Raw genomic sequence first — 18450 nt, 5'->3', positions numbered from 1 at the left:
GTAATTGTAATTTAGAGCATTCCAGAAAAAGAATCAGGTCAAAAGGCCCCACGGTTTGAAAGTTATTGCAGTTTTTCAGGTTTTGGAGACCTCCTAAGAATGTTTCAAAGTCAGGTTAGGGGCATTAAATGACCTCGAAAAGGGCCGAAAAATGGGGGATGAGTGAAGCTGGTCCATAGGGCTATAGAGTGCTTTGAGCGCTTTTCGAAAATGTAAACGGTTCGTCAATCGGAGCTACGGTTCAAAAGTTATGCCTCCCAGAAGTTCGGTTACCGTTTCTGGATTCTTCTAGATTTGCGCCGACTTCTAACGCAACTTCTAGAACCTTCTATTTGGTCGGTGGATGCCTACTAGCACTTTCTAGAATGTATTCCTAGTCCTTAACCCTCCAAGGTCTATTTAAGGAGATTCCTGGCATTGTAGAAGGCAGTTCGGAGTGGAGTTTGAGAGGAGGTACTGAAAGGAGAAATTATTTCCAGATTTATGCTATTGTAAGCCCTTAGGGCATGTTTTGAAGTTTATTTTCTCTGTACTGAATGTACTAGCTTATTTTTCAGTTAATACAATTTCCCTTTTCTGTTGTGTCCATTTTGTTCTTGGGTTGTGTCCCCATCAAGTGGTATCAGAGCTGGTTTTCCTGAGTGTGTAGACAGAGCGCCGACTGTGACGCAGTTTGCACCAGGACTATGTGGTTGTGGGTTTGAGTTAAGAAGATGCCTCCACAAAGAGAGCATGGCGGAAGGGCCAGAGCTATTAATCCTGAGGAGGTTAGAGCCCTCCAAAGGCAGGTACAAGCATTGCAGGAGGAGCTCCGTAGAGGAACAATTGTGGCCGCAGGTGATGAAAGTGAAGATGACAACGAAGAAGACGAAATTGGACCAGAAGGGGAATTTGACGGGGAAGTTCTAAATCATGCAGAGGAAAGGCTTTTTAGGGCCATTACTAAGTTTTGGGAAAAGACCTACAATTGAAGTGGGTGTAATTTCAGGAAATTTGAAACCAGATGAGTTGATCGATTGGATCAATGAACTGGAAGAATACTTTGAGTATGAGGATATCAGGGACCCAAATAGGGTTAAGTTTGCAAAGGCCAAACTGAAAGGCCATGCGAAAATCTGGTGGCAAGAGGTCCAATTGGAAAGAAACAGAAGAGGAAAGGAGAAGATTACAAGGTGGGATCGCATGGTGGACAAATTGAAGAAGCAGTTCATTCCTATGGACTACGAGCTTGATTTGTTTAAGAAGACGCATGGGTTAAAGCAAACAGGAAGATCAGTCCAAGAATATACAGAGGAGTTTTACCAACTCTTGATTAGAGTAGGGCATGCAGAAGCAAATAAGGAGAAGGTTGCTCGTTATATCAGTGGGTTGCGACCTAGCATCCAGGAGGAATTAAGTCAGGTAAGAATGACCAACGTTGAAGAGGCATACCAGTTTGCCCTACGAGTTGAAAAGAAGTTGAATAAAAGGTTTGAAGGAAGACAGAGGGCGTGGTCAAGGAGGAAGGGGAAGCGGTAGATCATCTGGAGGCCGCAATGAAACCCAAAAGAAAAATGAAGATGTGGGTACTAGCAGGAACCACAGGAATGAGGGTTTCAACCGCTCCCATGATCAAGACTTTGGAAATCAGAAAGGAAGAAGTAGAGGACGTGGACAAGGAAGAGGCGGCTTCCGTGGTACCTGTTTCCATTGCAATGAAGAAGGTCATCGTGCCTTTGAATGCCCTCAACGACAAAGAAGGACAGATAGGAGAGCTGAGGGCCAAGCTAGGGTTGCTCATGTGGATGAGGATGCACAATCATCACATTCAGAGGATGCAGAAAGAGGAGAGACCTTGGTAAATGAAAGAGTCCTACTAAGTGGTGAGATTGAACCAGGACAACGGAGGAGTTTGTTCCGTACCAGATGCAAGTGTGAGGATAAATGTTGTGACGTGATCATTGATGGTGGTAGCACTGATAACTTGGTATCAGAAGAGATGGTCTCTAAGCTGAAGCTCAAGAGGGAGAAACATCCCCAGCCCTATCGGATTGCTTGGGTAAAAGATGATCATAAGGTCTTGGTGAGTGAACAATGTTTAGTGAAATTCAAAATTGGGAGTTACCATGATGAAGTTCTCTGTAATGTTATTTCGATAGATGTTTGCCATCTATTGTTGGGTAGACCATGGCAGTTTGATAGACATGCAGTACATGATGGACATGCAAACACATACTCTCTGACAAAGGATGGAGTTCGCCACAAATTGAAGCCCATGAAAAAGGAAGGTGAAAAGGTATGTAGCAGTGCTAGGATTTGTCTTGTTGATGAAAGGAAGTTTTTAGATGGCATGAAACATCAGCATATGTGCTATGCTTTGATTCCTAGGAAAGATAAAGAAGGTAGTAGTGAAATACCACTTGAAGTTTCAGATTTACTAGGGGAATTTGGAGATATTATCTCTGATAATGTTCCAGATGGATTGCCACCAGTAAGGCAAATCAGTCATCAAATAGATCTGATTCCAGGAGCTAGTTTGCCTAACAAGGCTACTCAAAGGATGACTCCTGCTGAAACAGAGGAGCTAAATAGACAGGTTCAGGAGCTGTTGAGGAAGGGCTTGATTCGAGAGAGCCTGAGTCCATGTGCAATACCTGCAGTACTCGCACCAAAGAAGGATGGAGAGTGGAGGATGTGTACAGATTCTCGAGCTATAAATAGGATAACCATCAAGTACCGGTTTCCTTTGCCAAGGATGGATGATCTTATGGACTGCTTGGGTGGAGCTCAGTACTTCACAAAGATAGATCTCAAGAGTGGTTATCACCAGATACGGATTCGAGAAGGAGATGAATGGAAAACAGCCTTCAAGACCAAGGAGGGTCTTTATGAGTGGTTAGTCATGCCCTTTGGATTGACGAACGCCCCAAGCACCTTCATGCAGCTCATCAATGAGGTACTTAAGAAGTTCTTGGGAAAATTTGTTATTGTTTATTTGGATGATATTTTAATTTTCAGCAACACTTTGGAAGAACATTTATTGCATATTCGTAGTGTCCTTGAAAGGCTGAGGGAAGAGAAACTGTTACTTAATCTGAAGAAGTGTATCTTTGCAAAAAGGGAGTTAGTCTATTTGGGGTTTGTTATATCACCTGAAGGTCTCAAAATGGATCCAGAGAAGGTAAAAGCCATCTTGGAATGGCCTACTCCAAGGTCTGCTACTGAGGTAAGATCATTTCATGGTCTGGTTAGTTTTTACAGGAAGTTTATTAAGAATTTCAGTGGCATATGTGCACCCCTAACTGATACAATAAGAGGGGATAGAAAAGAGTTCAAATGGACTGCAGCAGCTGCAAGAAGTTTTGAATTGTTGAAAAAGAAGGTAACAGAACAACCTGTGTTGGCACTTCCAGATTTTAGAAAAGTGTTCCAGGTGGATTGTGATGCTAGTGGCAGCGCTATTGGGGCTGTATTAAGCCAAGAAGGTGAGCCTATTGCATATTTTAGTGAAAAATTGAATGATGCAAAGAAGAAGTATTCTGTTTATGATCAAGAGTTCTATGCAATAGTTCAGGCCTTAAAGAAATGGAGGCATTATTTATTGCCAAAGGAATTTGTTTTGTATATTGATCATCAGGCATTACAGTACCTAAATAGCCAAGGTAAATTGAATCAGAGGCATATGAAGTGGGTAGAGTTCTTGCAGAGTTATACATTTGTGTTGAAGCATAGAAGTGAAAAATCTAACAGGGTTGCAGATGCACTAAGTAGGAGACAGTTGTTGCTTACAGTAATGCAAGTTGAAGTAGTTGGGTTTGATGAACTCAAGAATTTGTACCCCGAGGATCCTGATTTTGCTGAAGCATGGAAAGCTTGTAAAGAGCCCATTGCTGTAGATAGAACCAAGTGGTTAGACTATTTGATTCAGGATGGCATGTTGTTCAAAGGTAGTCAATTGTGCATTCCAAGGAGTTCCATGAGGGAAAATCTGATTAAGGAGAAACACAGTGGAGGGATGGCAGGACATTTTGGTTGAGATAAGACCATTGCCATTCTTAGAGAACATTATTTTTGGCCTCAAATTTCACAGGATGTGAAGAAGTTTGTACAGAGTTGCCAAGTTTGTCAAGTTGCCAAGGGGTTTAGTCACAATACTGGCCTATATCAGCCATTGCCTGTTCCATCAAGGCCATGGGAGGACATAAGTATGGATTTTGTTCTTGGATTGCCAAGGACACAAAGGGGTAATGACTCAGTATTCATGGTGGTTGATAGATTCTCCAAAATGGCACATTTCATTCCATGCCACGAAACTTATGATGCTGTCCATATTGCAGACTTGTTTTTCAAAGAGGTGGCACGACTACATGGACTTCCAAGGAGTATAGTTTCTGACAGAGATATTAAATTTGTGGGGTATTTCTGGAGGACATTGTGGAAAAAGTTGAGAACAGACTTGAAATTCAGTTCCACACATCACCCACAAACTGACAGCCAAACAAAAGTGGTAAATAGAAGTCTAGGCAATTTGCTGCAATGTTTAGTTGGGGATAAGCCCAAGGGATGGGATTTGATTCTACCACAAGCAGAGTTTGCTTACAATAACTCTATAAATAGGAGTACTGGAAAATCACCATTCCAAATTGTATTGGGAATAGCCCAAGGACTGCACCAGAATTGAGGAAGATAGAGCAAGGGGAGAGTACAAGTGCTAAAGCGGAAGAATTTGCTGAACATATCAAGCGTCTACATGAGGAGGTTCAGGCACACATTACCAAGATGAATCAAGAGTATAGAGCTAGGGCTGATCAAAGGAGAAGACATAAGGAATTCCAAGTAGGTGATCTAGTCATGGTGCACTTACGAAAAGAAAGATTTCCAGCTGGTACTTACAACAAGCTGAAAATGAAGAAATTTGGCCCTTGCAAAGTTTGGAAGAAACATGACTCAGGAAATGCATATGAGGTGGAGCTACCAGATGGTATTCACATTTCTCCCATTTTCAACATTGCAGATTTAACAGAGTATCATGATGATGGTGCAGATGAGGAGTTGGTGTTAGAGCCATGTCCAATTCCTGCTTCTAAGAAGGAGGAGATAGAAGACATTCTAGATCATCGTGTGGGTAGGAGTACTAGAAACAAACTGTATGAAGAGTATTTGGTCAAATGGAAAGGACGACCGATCGAGGACTCAACTTGGATTTCAGCAGTTGAGGTTTCCCATTTGGGATTTCCTCTACCATTCATAAAGTGACAGAGTCACTTTTAAATCTACCCTGGGTGTCTGATGCAGGAGCATCCAGAGGTATAAGGGCAATCCTGTGTCACCCAAAAAAAATGTACTTAGACTTAGTTTCTGTTTCATGTGTTTTCATTTTTGGATACCCATTTGGGTCAAATAAAGGTTCCAACTCTCACAGTTCCACTATCAGTGTTCGTGTAAATCCCGAAAAAATAGGAGTATGTAATTGAGCCATCATTTTGGTGAACTAGGAGGTGTAAATTGGTTAGATGAATGTAATTGTAATTTAGAGCATTCCAGAAAAAGAATCAGGTCAAAAAGCCCCACGGTTTGAAAGTTATTGCAGTTTTTCGAGTTTTGGAGACCTCCTAAGAATGCTTAAAGTCAGGTTAGGGGCATTAAATGACCTCGAAAAGGGCCGAAAAATGGGGTACGAGCGAAGCTGGTCCATAGGGCTATAGAGCGCTTCGAGAGCTTTCCGAAAATGTAAACGATTCGTCAATCGGAGCTACGGTTCAAAAGTTATGCCTCCCGAAAGTTCAGTTATCGTTTCTGGATTCTTCTAGATTTGCGCCGACTTCTAACGCAACTTCTAGAACCTTCTATTTGGTCGGTGGATGCCTACTAGCACTTTCTAGAATTTATTCCTAGTCCTTAACCCTCCGGGGTCTATTTAAGGAGATTCCTGGCATTGTAGAAGGCAGTTCGGAGTGGAGTTTGAGAAGAGGTACTGAAAGGAGAAATTATCTCCAGATTTATGCTATTGTAAGCCCTTAGGGCATGTTTTGAAGTTTATTTTCTCTGTATTGAATGTACTAGCTTATTTTTCAGTTAATACAATTTCCCTTCTCTATTGTGTTCATTCTGTTCTTGGGTTGTGTCCCCATCACCTTCTAACTTTCATGGTAGAATTTGAATCATAGTCCAAAAGACTTATAAAACGTAAGGACTAAACTCTTGTTGTCAGTAAATTCTATATTGTAGCCGACGGGTAGAAGTGTATCTGAAAGGACGTGTCACGGTTGAGTCACCCCTTTGGGAAAGTATATGTACACTATCCAGAATGGACTTTGGATCATCCTCATAATCATATTGTAAGCATTAGAGTGCATATTGCGTATATGAATAAAGTATTTGTTCTGTGTTATATCTTACTGTACTACATGCGATAAGTATCATTTTACCCTGTACGGTAAACATTTGGCACCGTTGCTAGTCGAACCTGGAACAAAGGAAGTATTATGAAGATTAATGCCTAATCTGCTTAATAAATATCGGAATAAGATAAAAGATAAGGATGAGATACACACAGCATAGGAAGTATTAATTTTAGCACAACAAACAGAGTGTAGAGAGAAGCTTCAACAAATTACTGACGGACACCGAGGGTGTGAAAGAGCACAAACGGAGGGAGTGCATTCACCTAGCAAATCGAGAAGTATCGAGGCATTGCTAGAAGAAACTTGACAGTGAATGAATTTGGTGGAAGAGACAAGGAGTTCCTTAACTTCTATATGCCGAGGGTAAAGAATCAGAACAGAAGGGAAGTAATTCGCACAGCTCAAAGTGTCGAAGGAGCACAAGTGTAGAGTGAACTCTTTGCTCCCGATACACCCGATGAACGGATATAGGTAGCAAATCGAACAACTTTGCTTGAGGAAGATCTTTTCTCACCAGGTAATGCGGTTGTTGGAAGTAGGGCGGTTGTCCGAAGCAACGCGGTTGTGCAGAACAGCGTAGGTGCTTAGAACAACGTGGGTACTCAGAACAACACGGGTGCTCAAAAAAGTGCAGGTACACAGCAAGTACCACAAAAACAAAAGAGAGTAGCAATGGCAGGACCAAAGGAAAAATTGCCGAAGTTCAAGGGTGATGGGACAGTAGATCCGATCAAACACAGCAAAACATGCGAAACAATATGGACGGTGAATGGTGCAACGGACGAGGATGACTAGGTCCGACAGTTCCTGGCTACCCTACAAGGTGTTGCAATTGATTGGCTTTTAGAAGCCGATCCACAGAAATTAACTACATGGACAAAAGTCAGGAAGGAATTCATAGCAAAGTTTTGACTACTAAGGGACAATAATGAAATTGTGGCAGAAATATACAGTACGAAGCAAGGAAAAAATGAAACAATCTGTGTGCATGCGAAAAGGCTGAAAGAGTTGGTGGGAAAGATGGAGAGCCAACCAACGGACGAATTAAAGAAACGATGGTTTGTTGAAGGGCTATGGTCGGCACTAAAGAAGAAAATGAAGATTGTACGTCCAGCATCGTACATAGATGCATATAATCAGGCGATGGACCTAGAGAGTGAGCAAAAAAAAGCAAAAAGAAGAAGTACAAATCGTCAGACTCAGACGATTCATCTTTCAAAAGTAGCAACAGTGACAAAGAATCAAGTAAGAAAGTTCAAGCATTGCAAAAAGATATGTTACAAAAGATGAAAGAATTTAAAAATCTGAAAAAGAATCCTGACTCGGTGAAAGGGGAATTGTTATGTACGGACTGTAAGGAGGAGGGCCACACAAAGGACTCCTACCCAAAAAAACAATTTTGCGATATCTGCTAGATTACGAGACATTCCACAAAGGAATGTCTATTCAATATGAAGACAAAGGGGCACCAACAAGTGTTACTGACGCAAGAAGTATCTACTGTAGGAGCAACAAACACGAACAATGACGCAACCTCTGGAGGATACCGTAACAATAACCGACGCAAACAAGGTGGTAATAATAATAATGGAGGCCGAAGTCATATACAGTACAACTCCAGTGGACGGCCAATGATACAATGTCATGTGTGCAACCTTTGGGGGCACTTCGCCAAAGACTTTACTACAAAGGAAATGCCACAGCTGTTATGTAGATGGTGTGGTTCGGGAGACCACGAGGATTCGAAATGCCCAAAGCAAGGGTTGAACCTGTTAAGCATCGAAACATGTGATGAGAAGATACTAGCCATCACTCGCGAACAAGCAAAGAAGGCAATATACCTAGATGTAGAGGAAGAAAATAAGAGATTACAGCAAGCCCGAACAGAGTTGGAAAAACAAATGGAAACGGAGAAATTACAAACAAGACATTATTGGCACCTCGAACAGAAACCTAGAAGAGCAAAACATAAGGCAATTAATGCAAATGGAAGTTCCTATAAAATTAAATGACCTTACAATGCCTCAGTTGTAGATGGCAATATTGAACATGACACCACTCTCGAAAGCAACAGAGGAGACAAGAAAGGATTGCAGCAGAGCAACTGCAACAGACCCAATGCTACTGGCACTCACTATGGGAAGACATCCAACAGTAGTAGAAATGGGTATCTTGGGAACCGTACTTGTGGACACAATCATCAATCGTAAACATACTAACGAAGGACGTATGGAAAAAGTTGGGACAACCTACGTTGTGGCCACCTACATTTCAATTACTCACTACAGATCAGAACAGGATTAAGCCCTTAGGGTAACTATCGGCAAACAACCATTTTTACTAGATTTTGTGGTTATTCCATTAAAAAGAAAAGGATATGACGTCATCCTCGGACGGGGCTGGCTAGTGCAAGCAAAGGTGAAACATGATTGGAAACGGAATACCCTGTCCATGGAAGGCAGAGGCTGGAGATTTATAATCAACCTACACACACAGATGGTAGGTGAGGAAGCAGCGTCATTAGATTCCAAAGGCAAATGCGAAGGTGACAACGAGGGAAAAAAGAGAATAAAACCTGACGAAGGAGTATTGAGATTAGGAAGGTCGAATGACACCGACCTAGACTCGGTGAACAACTTACTCCATTGGCAGATGAAGGATTACGAGCTCTTTCTAAGCTGTAACATGTTGGGAGACGAAGAGGGAAACGAAGCAAACGAGTTTCCAAATAAGTATAGTGAAGTGAAGGAGGGAGAAGCACATGTAGATGAAACACCGGCGCATACGTTTAGTGATGACAAACCTATAAAGTATAAAGAGCCTACTGTAAAAATGATGAACTTAGGAGATGATTGGTGAACAACTTACTCCATTGGCAGATGAAGGATTACGAGCTCTTTCTAAGCTGTAACATGTTGGGAGACGAAGAGGGAAACGAAGCAAACGAGTTTCCAAATAAGTATAGTGAAGTGAAGGAGGGAGAAGCACATGTAGATGAAACACCGGCGCATACGTTTAGTGATGACAAACCTATAAAGTATAAAGAGCCTACTGTAAAAATGATGAACTTAGGAGATGATTGGAATCCAATCCTGAAGGCAACAGCGTTCAAAATATTTATGGAGTATAAGGACATCTTTGCATAGACGTATAACAATTTGAAAGGATTACCACTAGAGCTATGTGTCCACTGGATACCATTGATAGAAGGTGCAGTACCCGTACAGAAGCAGTCGTACCGAATGAACAAAAATTATGCCGCACTCGTCACTAATCAGATTGACAAGATGTTGGAAGCAAGAATTATTTTTAGGGTGCAGACAAGTGAGTGGGTATCACCAATTGTGATATCTTTGAAAAGGACACCACACAAATAAGAATATGCATAGATTTTCGATGCATAAATGCAATAACGATTAAAGATCCATTTCCAATACCATTCACCCATAGCATTCTCGAAAAAGTTGCGGGGCATGAAATTTATTCATTCATAGATGGGTTCTCTGGATACAACCAAATATCCATTGTAGAAGAAGATAGGCTGAAAACAACATTCATAGTGGAAGATGGAGTATATGCCGATAACAAGATGTCGTTCGCACTATGTAATGCTCCAGCAACGTTCCAGAGAATTATTTTACACATTTGATAAAATGTCTGTCGAGAACTTCAAAGCATTCTTGGACGATTGGTCAATTTTTAGCGTAGGGGATAAACATATAACAGCACTCAGAGAATGCATGGAGAGATGCAGAGGGGTGAGACTGGCACTAAATCCGAAGAAGTGCAGTTTCATGGTGCCACAGAGGAAGCTACTAGGACACATAGTCTGCAAAGCGGGATTGAAGACGGAGCCTAACAAAATCCACGTGCTTTTGGATATGCCACCGTCGACAAATGTATCAAAACTAAAATCATTCCTCAAACATATTAAATACTACCGCAAGTTCATCAAGTAACTTTACAAAAATATCCTACCCGCTAGACAAACTTACCTACAAGGGTGAACCTTATAAATGGGAAGCAGAGTAGAATGAAGCTTTTGATGGACTAAAAACGAGGTTGGACACAACATCGATTATAGCTTATCCGAATTGGGATAAGGAGTTTCATGTTCATGTTGATGCATCGAACTACACGATTGGAGCAACACGAGTACAGACAGGTGACCACGAACTGGATCATCCAGTATATTTTACGAGTAGATTGTTATCTAAAGTGGAGAAAAATTACAGTATGACAGAACAAGAACCACTCATAATGGTATACACAGTACAAAAATTCAGGCATTAATTACTGGCGACATCGTTCATATTTTATGTGGATCGTCAAGCATTGTTATACCTTGTAAACAAGCCAATAATCCAGGGAAGAATAAGCAGGTGGTTATTACTATTGTAGGAATTTACCTTCAAAATTGTGGTACAGCTAGGAAAGAGTCATGTAAGTGCGAATCATTTATCGAGGATAAAATCAAAAGAACTACCGAAGGGAGTCAACAATGATTTTCCGAACACGCAGCTATTTTAGATTGTTGTACTACCATCCTGGTACATGCGTATCGGAGAGTATCTATCGACAAGACAGTTTCCTAGCAAAATGCTGCCGAACGAAAGGAGGAAACTAGTGCTAAAGAGTCGAACATTTCAGTTGATTAACGAGTTACTGTACAAAATGGGACCCAACCAGATTTTAAGGAGATGCATTTTGGAGGAAGAAATACCGAAGGTGTTGAAAAAGTGCATGAAGGACCAATAGGAGGACAAATGGGATCGGATACAACTGCGTGGAAGATATTGTTGGTAGGGTTATGGTGGCCAACCATGCACAACGATGCTAGGGAGTAGGTCGTTGCCTAGAATACATGTCAAAGAGCTGGAAAACCATCGAAGAGAGACTTCATACCCTTGATTCCTTCACACGGACAGGAGATATTTGAAAGATGGATGTTGGACTCTATCGGACCTCTCAAGGTAAGTCAAACTATAAGATGCAGGCGACAGAATATCTAACCCAAGTGGGTGGAGGCACGAGCACTACCGAACAACTCTGCGGTAAGCACAGCTAAGTTTATCTATGAGCAAATAATCAAATGGTAAGGGATTCCACTACAATTGACAAGCGACCGTAAGGGACACTTTGTCAATCATGTCATCCGACTACTCACTACGGAGTTTAAAATTTATCATTCACTGTCGAGCCCGTTATACCCAAGAGCCAATGGACAAGCAGAAGTTACGAACAAAATTCTAGTCGGTGTGATTTATAAATCTTGTGCAATTGAGGGAGAAGATTGGGAAGCAAAACTACCATCAGCATTATGGTCGTACCGCACTTTGTATAAGTAACTATAGGACACACTCTGTTTTAGTTGATGTATGGGCAAGAGGTCGTGGTAACGACAGAATTCATGGTACCGAGTTTAAGGATCGTGATTGAGAACAAATTGGGAGATCTAGAAAGTCCGATAGAGAGATTGTACAATTTAAATAAACTAGATGAGCGACAACTGCAGGCACAATGGGCCACAGAAGTTGCACAAAACAGGCGTAAGGTATGGCATGACAAACATTTAAAATTGAATAAATTTCAACCAAGGCAGTTAGTTTTGAAGTATAATGAGCGGAACGAGATCAAACTAGGAAAGTTCAAAGTGACGTGGGTAGGGCCATACAAAATACGCGAAGTTGGCGATAATGGAGCAATCAAATTATGGACATTGGATGGAAAGGAAGTGCCTGATGTAGTGAACGAATCGAAGTTGAAAATCTACCATGAAAGAAATAACACGCTTCCGCATCTGAACAACTTGGAGAAAATATTAAAAAATAATAATAGTAATAGATAAAGAATGTATATATGTAAGATAAGTAATTATAATAAATGTGTAAATAACATGTCAACGAGGAAATTAGATGAACAAAGAAAATGGAAAAGTAAAGGCAAGCTCGACCACTGTACGGACCACACATAAAAGAGCACTGTCTATGAAGAAGAAAGCACCGTACAGTGTACGAGTAGCAATTCAAAACAAGCATAATTGAATGTACGGCAATTACAACACAAAAGGTGTGAAGCAAGACCGTACTAACATACAGAACACAAGAGCAAAAACAAGACCATACGGACGTACGGCCATTACAACACAAGAGAAGGGTCTACTGTACAGATAGAAAGGAGGGTCTTTTGCACAACCGTATGGCTCAAGGAGAAAGCATTCAAAACACCGTATGCCATCAAGAGTATGGAGTGTCATACATCATACGGTAAAGGCATAGAGATTGCAAAGAAGTGTTGATACTATATGGCTTGGGGGTTACAGAGAAGAGCGTCGTACAGTGACATGGAAGGATTTTTTTAAAAACCAAGGGCATCAACGTACGGCCATTGATAAGAGGCAGGAGTGTTGTGGATCCGTACGAACACCAAAGGTAGTAAAGGAAAACTTTAGAAATAAGTGTGTACGGAGGCAACCAACCTAATGGTTTTTTGTCCTTTTCAAGCAAAACAACAAATTGGTGACAGTTATGCATTCAACTGGTAAAAGGAAATTGGAAGAAGATTCAGAAACAACTACAGCCATGAACAGGAATGTAAAGACTTTGTCATCTAAAGTCCATGTAGCAGGAGGAACAAGTACAGGACCAAGCAAAAAGAAAGGGAAGCAACCAACACAGTTGGTTGCAACTGATAATCCCACTGTGTAGAATGTTTCATTTGAAGGGTTGAATGAAGCAGAATGCAAGAAGTGGTGGCAGGAGACACCTGATAACAATCCGGTGAAGGCCAGCATTTGAAAGGCACAGGTTGAGTGGTTAATACAAATGTTTGTATTCTGTATCAGAGATTATGACGGGTTTTTGCGCCTCATGATAGAAACGTATGATAGGTTCTCTCGAACTAGTATGTTTGCCTACCTTGGTTGCAACTTGGTAATATCATTTAGACCCGTAGACTTCACACAGGTATTCGAGATACCTAGTCATGCACAAGGGGGAAGGAAAATAGATAGCAAACCAAAAAAGTTGAGCCGAGAGGTAAAGACATAATTGATATAGCTGGTATGTAGGGATCTGACACAAACAAAGCAAGAAGCTCTCACGAATGCGTTGAGGGGTAGAGGATTGAAGAAATCCAACTTGCAGAAAGGCCACTGGCGTTGTCTTATAGACGTAGTAAAAAGTCGCCTCTCAGGATCTAGCCGCACGTCAAACATTTCATTCCCCACAAGTGTCAATGATGAACAGGATTTTGAATGGAAGAGAATATGACTGGGCTACATTGTTGGAAGAACGGATGTATGAATTTATAACACTATAGCACAAGACGTTCTGCATGCCACACTATGCCATCGAGCTATTCTTGGAGGCAACGATGCGGATGATCCCCAACAATGCACTGGAGGCCAAACCAGGACCACTTGTGCCAGGCGAACCCTCGACATGCAGTGGAGGCATCTCGATACATTGGGCAGCAAGACCACAGTCGGACAGAAATAACCGAGACCAGAAAGCGGCAATACTAACAATAGTCACAAGGAGACTCCTTCTGAGAATGGGACTGATGGGAGGAGGAAGAGGACAAGGAGGTAGAAGTAATTACAGCTACACCATTGAGATTCCCACAACTTGCACTCTTAGCGATGACACACTTGGTTCCCGTAGGTATACATGGCATTTCGGGGTTTGGTCAATTCAAGCAGCCAATGGTGATGACTCAAATTTTAGTTGCGATTCAACCTACTGCAGAGACACTAGCTATTCCAGAGGCACATCCGTCACCAACGGAGAGTCGTTCTAAAGGTAACGATGGAGCCTGCTTGCAAGGTTTTGCCAAAGGTTGGGGCTGAAGTACTCGTACCTGATCCAAAGATGGACACTCAGGAAGGAGTGATGGAGATACCAATAGATGAGGGGTTGAGGACGTCAGGTGTTCATTTAGACGTAGTGGATTCAAATGCAGTAATTACAATGGATACAGCATTGTTAGCATCGCCTGAGGAGCTAGACAGAGAGCAAAACTCAGAAGTTGAGCACGTACCTGAGTACGAGGTTGCACCGTACACCAGCACCAAGAACAACATACCTTCACACACCTATGTGAGAAGTAGCTCCAAAGGAAGATCCTCTACAGGCACGGGTGGAGGAGTGTCAACCGATACAAACTGATGGACTACCACATAGTTTTGTTGAGCGGATGGTGAAAGCATTAGAGAGGGCTATGGGTGCTCAGTAGCAGCCTCCAGTAGTGCCAAAAACAGGGATGAGAGAGGCATTCTTCATTGATATAGCAACTCTAGCGACTCGAGCTCACCAAGTAGTGGCCTCTGCAGAGATACAAGCTTTGGACTCGGTAGTAAAGGAGCTAGAGAGAGTGGTATCGTTCATGAAATTAGGATGCCCAATGACCTTTACAGTTTGTTTTGAGGAACGGGGATGGTCGAGTGTGAAGACTACAGAGATGCACCAGGATTGGGCCACTACGAGAGATCCAAGTATGGAGAGCTAAGTAGAGGTTTTTACTCAAGAGATAGTCGAGATACACAGGGATGCATATTACACCCTTCAGAGGAGCCAGGCAGATCAGGTAGCAGCAAAAAGGGCTCAGGAGGAGTCAACTACTAGGCTAGCCACGGAGAGGTTAGCTTGGGAATCCGAGAGGGTAGCATTGTTAGTCAGACAAAGTCAGCTATAGAAGGTGGTAGCAGAGAAGGAACAGTTAGCAGCAAAGGAGCAGCGGGTGGCAGAGGAGAAAGAGAGAGAGCTGAGAGAGATTGCTAAAATGATGCAATCAGCTTTGGAGCTTCAGATGGAGGCTCAAGCAGAATTGGAAGGAAGGAACAAGTGTATAAGCTATGAGCTGAGCTGAACGAGCCTAGGGCACAAACAGCTGCTACACCACGGACGCATCCCTCTTCTTAGTATCTAAACATGGATGTAATTAATTGTTTTAGTGAAATTTGAGTTTTGTTGTCTTTATTTTGTCGTCCAGAAACGACTTGACTTTTTGGGGGGGATGATGTTGTCGGTAAATTCTATATTGTAGCCGACGGGTAGAAGTGTATCCGAAAGGGCGAGTGACTGTTGAGTCACCCCTTCGGGAAAGTATATGTACACCATCCGGAGAGACTTTGGATCATCATCATAATCATATTGTAAGCATTGGAGTGCACATTGCGTATATGAATAAGTATTTGTTTTGTGTTATATCTTATTATACTACATGCGATAAGTATCCTTTTACCCTATACAATAAACAGCTCTCCTAGTTATAATCCATTATCATAAGGACAAAAGTTGAAGATATGTAAAATTATCTATTAGAAAATCTATGTAAAGATGAAGAAAATCTTTGCAAACTAATTATCAAACAACATCTGCAAGCTCATTCTAACTTAATTCTTATTTTCAGATTCCCCACAAAACTTTGTTAGTATGTAACTTTAATGCCATAAGAACGGGTTGTATCCAGTAGAATTTAATTTTGCCCTCTCTTTACTGGATTTGCCTTCAACATCGAAACTTTATACTCTCTACTCTTTAAATTTCTATTTTCCGTGTCACTGCTTATCTTAATCTTTATCTTAGCTCCCCTAAGCAATCAAAATGAAGGGTAAACAATTTCATTTTTCATAAATGGCAAATCATAATAATAGTTTTCATATAAATGGAAGGCCTATAGTCAAAGCTGCAATCAAAGGAGCATAGAAACTAGCAACTATTAACAAACACTCATCAATTGTATCAAACCCAGAATGAAACCATTATGTTTAAAATTTAACTTTGGATAGTAATTATTGGTCATTTACAGCACAGGAAACTATAAAGAGATGTTCAAATTCCAGACATTTCAAGGTTCTGATCACATCCCTAGAACAAGATGAAATGGCATCAACAATCACAGTTTTAAAATTTAAAAGCAAACCAGCAAGAATTAGTAGACACACTCATTTACATCAATCACTACATGCTATTATTTATTGCAGGCTTGTATTAAAATCGTAGTCCTCCTTGAACATCAGAAAGTTACAGAGCCTCTTCATCTTCAGGCATCAAGAGAGGAGATCGAGGCTCTCCATCTTCTGTAGTCTCTTCAGATTCCAAATTAGGAAGCTCTAGTAAATCAAGGGTCAAGATTTGAGTTGTCTCCCAAGCATCCAAATGGTCTCCTTAATGTATTTGTCCATCCAATTTAGCCTTGTCACGGGTCAGCCATGAAAGAAGACCAGCAAGAAAGCAACATTCCTCCTTACTATTGGGAGCCACTTTAGCAGTCAAGCATTATCAAACATAGATACTAGATGATAGAGTGCACTGAGTTGTCGACTATCAAAGGGTGAGTCACAATGACAAGATCAACATATATACATACCATTCCGAAAATATGCAAATACTTTATCTATATCTCCCAGAAACTTTACCTTAAACATCCGCTTGCAGACAGTGTTGAGGCTGGTTTTATTGGACTCGGCTAGGAAACTCATGGCTATGAACATCGAAGGAATATCACTAGGAACTCTATACCATTCATAATTATTAATGAATTCCTTACCCAAAATCCAGTACACAACTCTCAGGATTAGGAAATGGGTATTCAAAAGAACAGCCGAGAGATGTTGGCCAGCAATGGGGTCATCAAAGGCCCTTTGGGGAACTAATCCATTCAATTTTATCACAGTATTCATGTTAGTAGTCTTGCAGCAAGGAGATGCAGTTTCTTGATAATAGCTAACTAACCAAGCTTTAGCAAGTCTCCTTTATGAACACTGTTAGCCCTGACTTCAAGCTGAATTAGGACTGCTTTAAATAATCCTCTTTCATAACAAGGGTCGTCTTCCTGGGAGGAGGGAAGGTGTAAGGTCACATGGCTGTTCTAACTCTCTAGGGAATATCTTAGGTGCCTAGACTGTTGATCTTCTATAGCTCATTTTGATCTTCTTAGAACCCTATATCTCTTCCTTTGCCCTTCTATATGTAATGCCCCACCCGGAGATCCTTGGAACAAGGATGACATACAAGCCGAGATAAAAAAAATTTGAATAAGAATGAGTGCACAAGACAACATCATACACGGATCACAAGGATCACAACGGAAGACTTAACCACCATCCCAACAACCAACAAATCTCCAAACGCCACTACCCGCACTGACACATACACAACAGAAAACGAAAAACCCAAAATCACAACAGCACAAAGAATCTAAGATCTGTCAAAGCATGGTAAATTAAGTAAACCCAAAGGGTACTAGAATCACCAAAAATCGATCCCCGAAAAGTAGTGGAGACGCCCCCTGTTTTTTGCACTAGGACCAACATCAAACAAAAATCTCACACAAGGATCAGGGGGCATCTCCACTGGCTTTCGAGGATTGATTTTTGATGATTCTAGCACCCTTTGGGTTTACTTAATTTCCCATGCGTGGACAGATATTAGATTCTTTGTGTTATTGTCATTTTGGGTTTTCGTTTTCTGTTGTGTGTGTCAGTTCGAGTAGTGGCGTTTGGAGATTCGTTGGTTGTTGGGATGGTGGTTAAGTCTTCCATTGTGATCCTTGTGATCCGTGTATGATGTTGTCTTGTGCACTCATACTTGTTCAAAAAAAATTATCTCAGCTTGTATTTTATCCTTGTTCCAAGGATCTCCGGGCAGGGCATTACATCTAGTATCAGAGCCCATGTTGAAACATCGGTATCTCTGTGTTATGCTTCCACTGTGGTTTTGTTTTCAGATATGTATTGTTATATTATGTTTGATTATTTGATATCTCGTTGCTTCATGTTTTCGACTCTTATGCTTATGATCCTTATGTCTGACCTTATCTTGTTGTCCCATAGTGATGCCTCCTACACGAAGACCTGGTAGTCAGGGTGGTAGTCGATGAATTGTTCAAGAAGAATATCAGGAAGAGGAAAGGCAAGACGGAGGGGGAGAACAAGGTAACAATAATCAGAATGTTATGGGGGCATTGATGCCAATGCTACAAGAGATTCTTGCTCGGTTGGGCCCTCGTGTTGAGGAGCACCAACAGGACCATAATCAGGAAGAGGCGTCTCATCATGGAGAAT

General features: G+C 41.4%; 1 protein-coding gene across 1 annotated transcript in view; it reads right to left on the bottom strand.

Annotated features, from left to right (window-relative positions):
• Nucleotides 1–18450, bottom strand: part of LOC149531002 (uncharacterized) — a 37577-nt gene that overhangs the window by 8513 nt on the left and 10614 nt on the right. The gene's annotated exons all lie outside the window — the stretch shown is intronic.

The sequence above is a fragment of the Cupressus sempervirens genome, chromosome 11 (assembly GCF_028749045.1).
Source record: "Cupressus sempervirens isolate cs-2001-9-10 chromosome 11, ASM2874904v1, whole genome shotgun sequence".
Lineage (NCBI taxonomy): Eukaryota > Viridiplantae > Streptophyta > Pinopsida > Cupressales > Cupressaceae > Cupressus > Cupressus sempervirens.
This window is presented reverse-complemented; position numbering and strand designations above follow the sequence as displayed.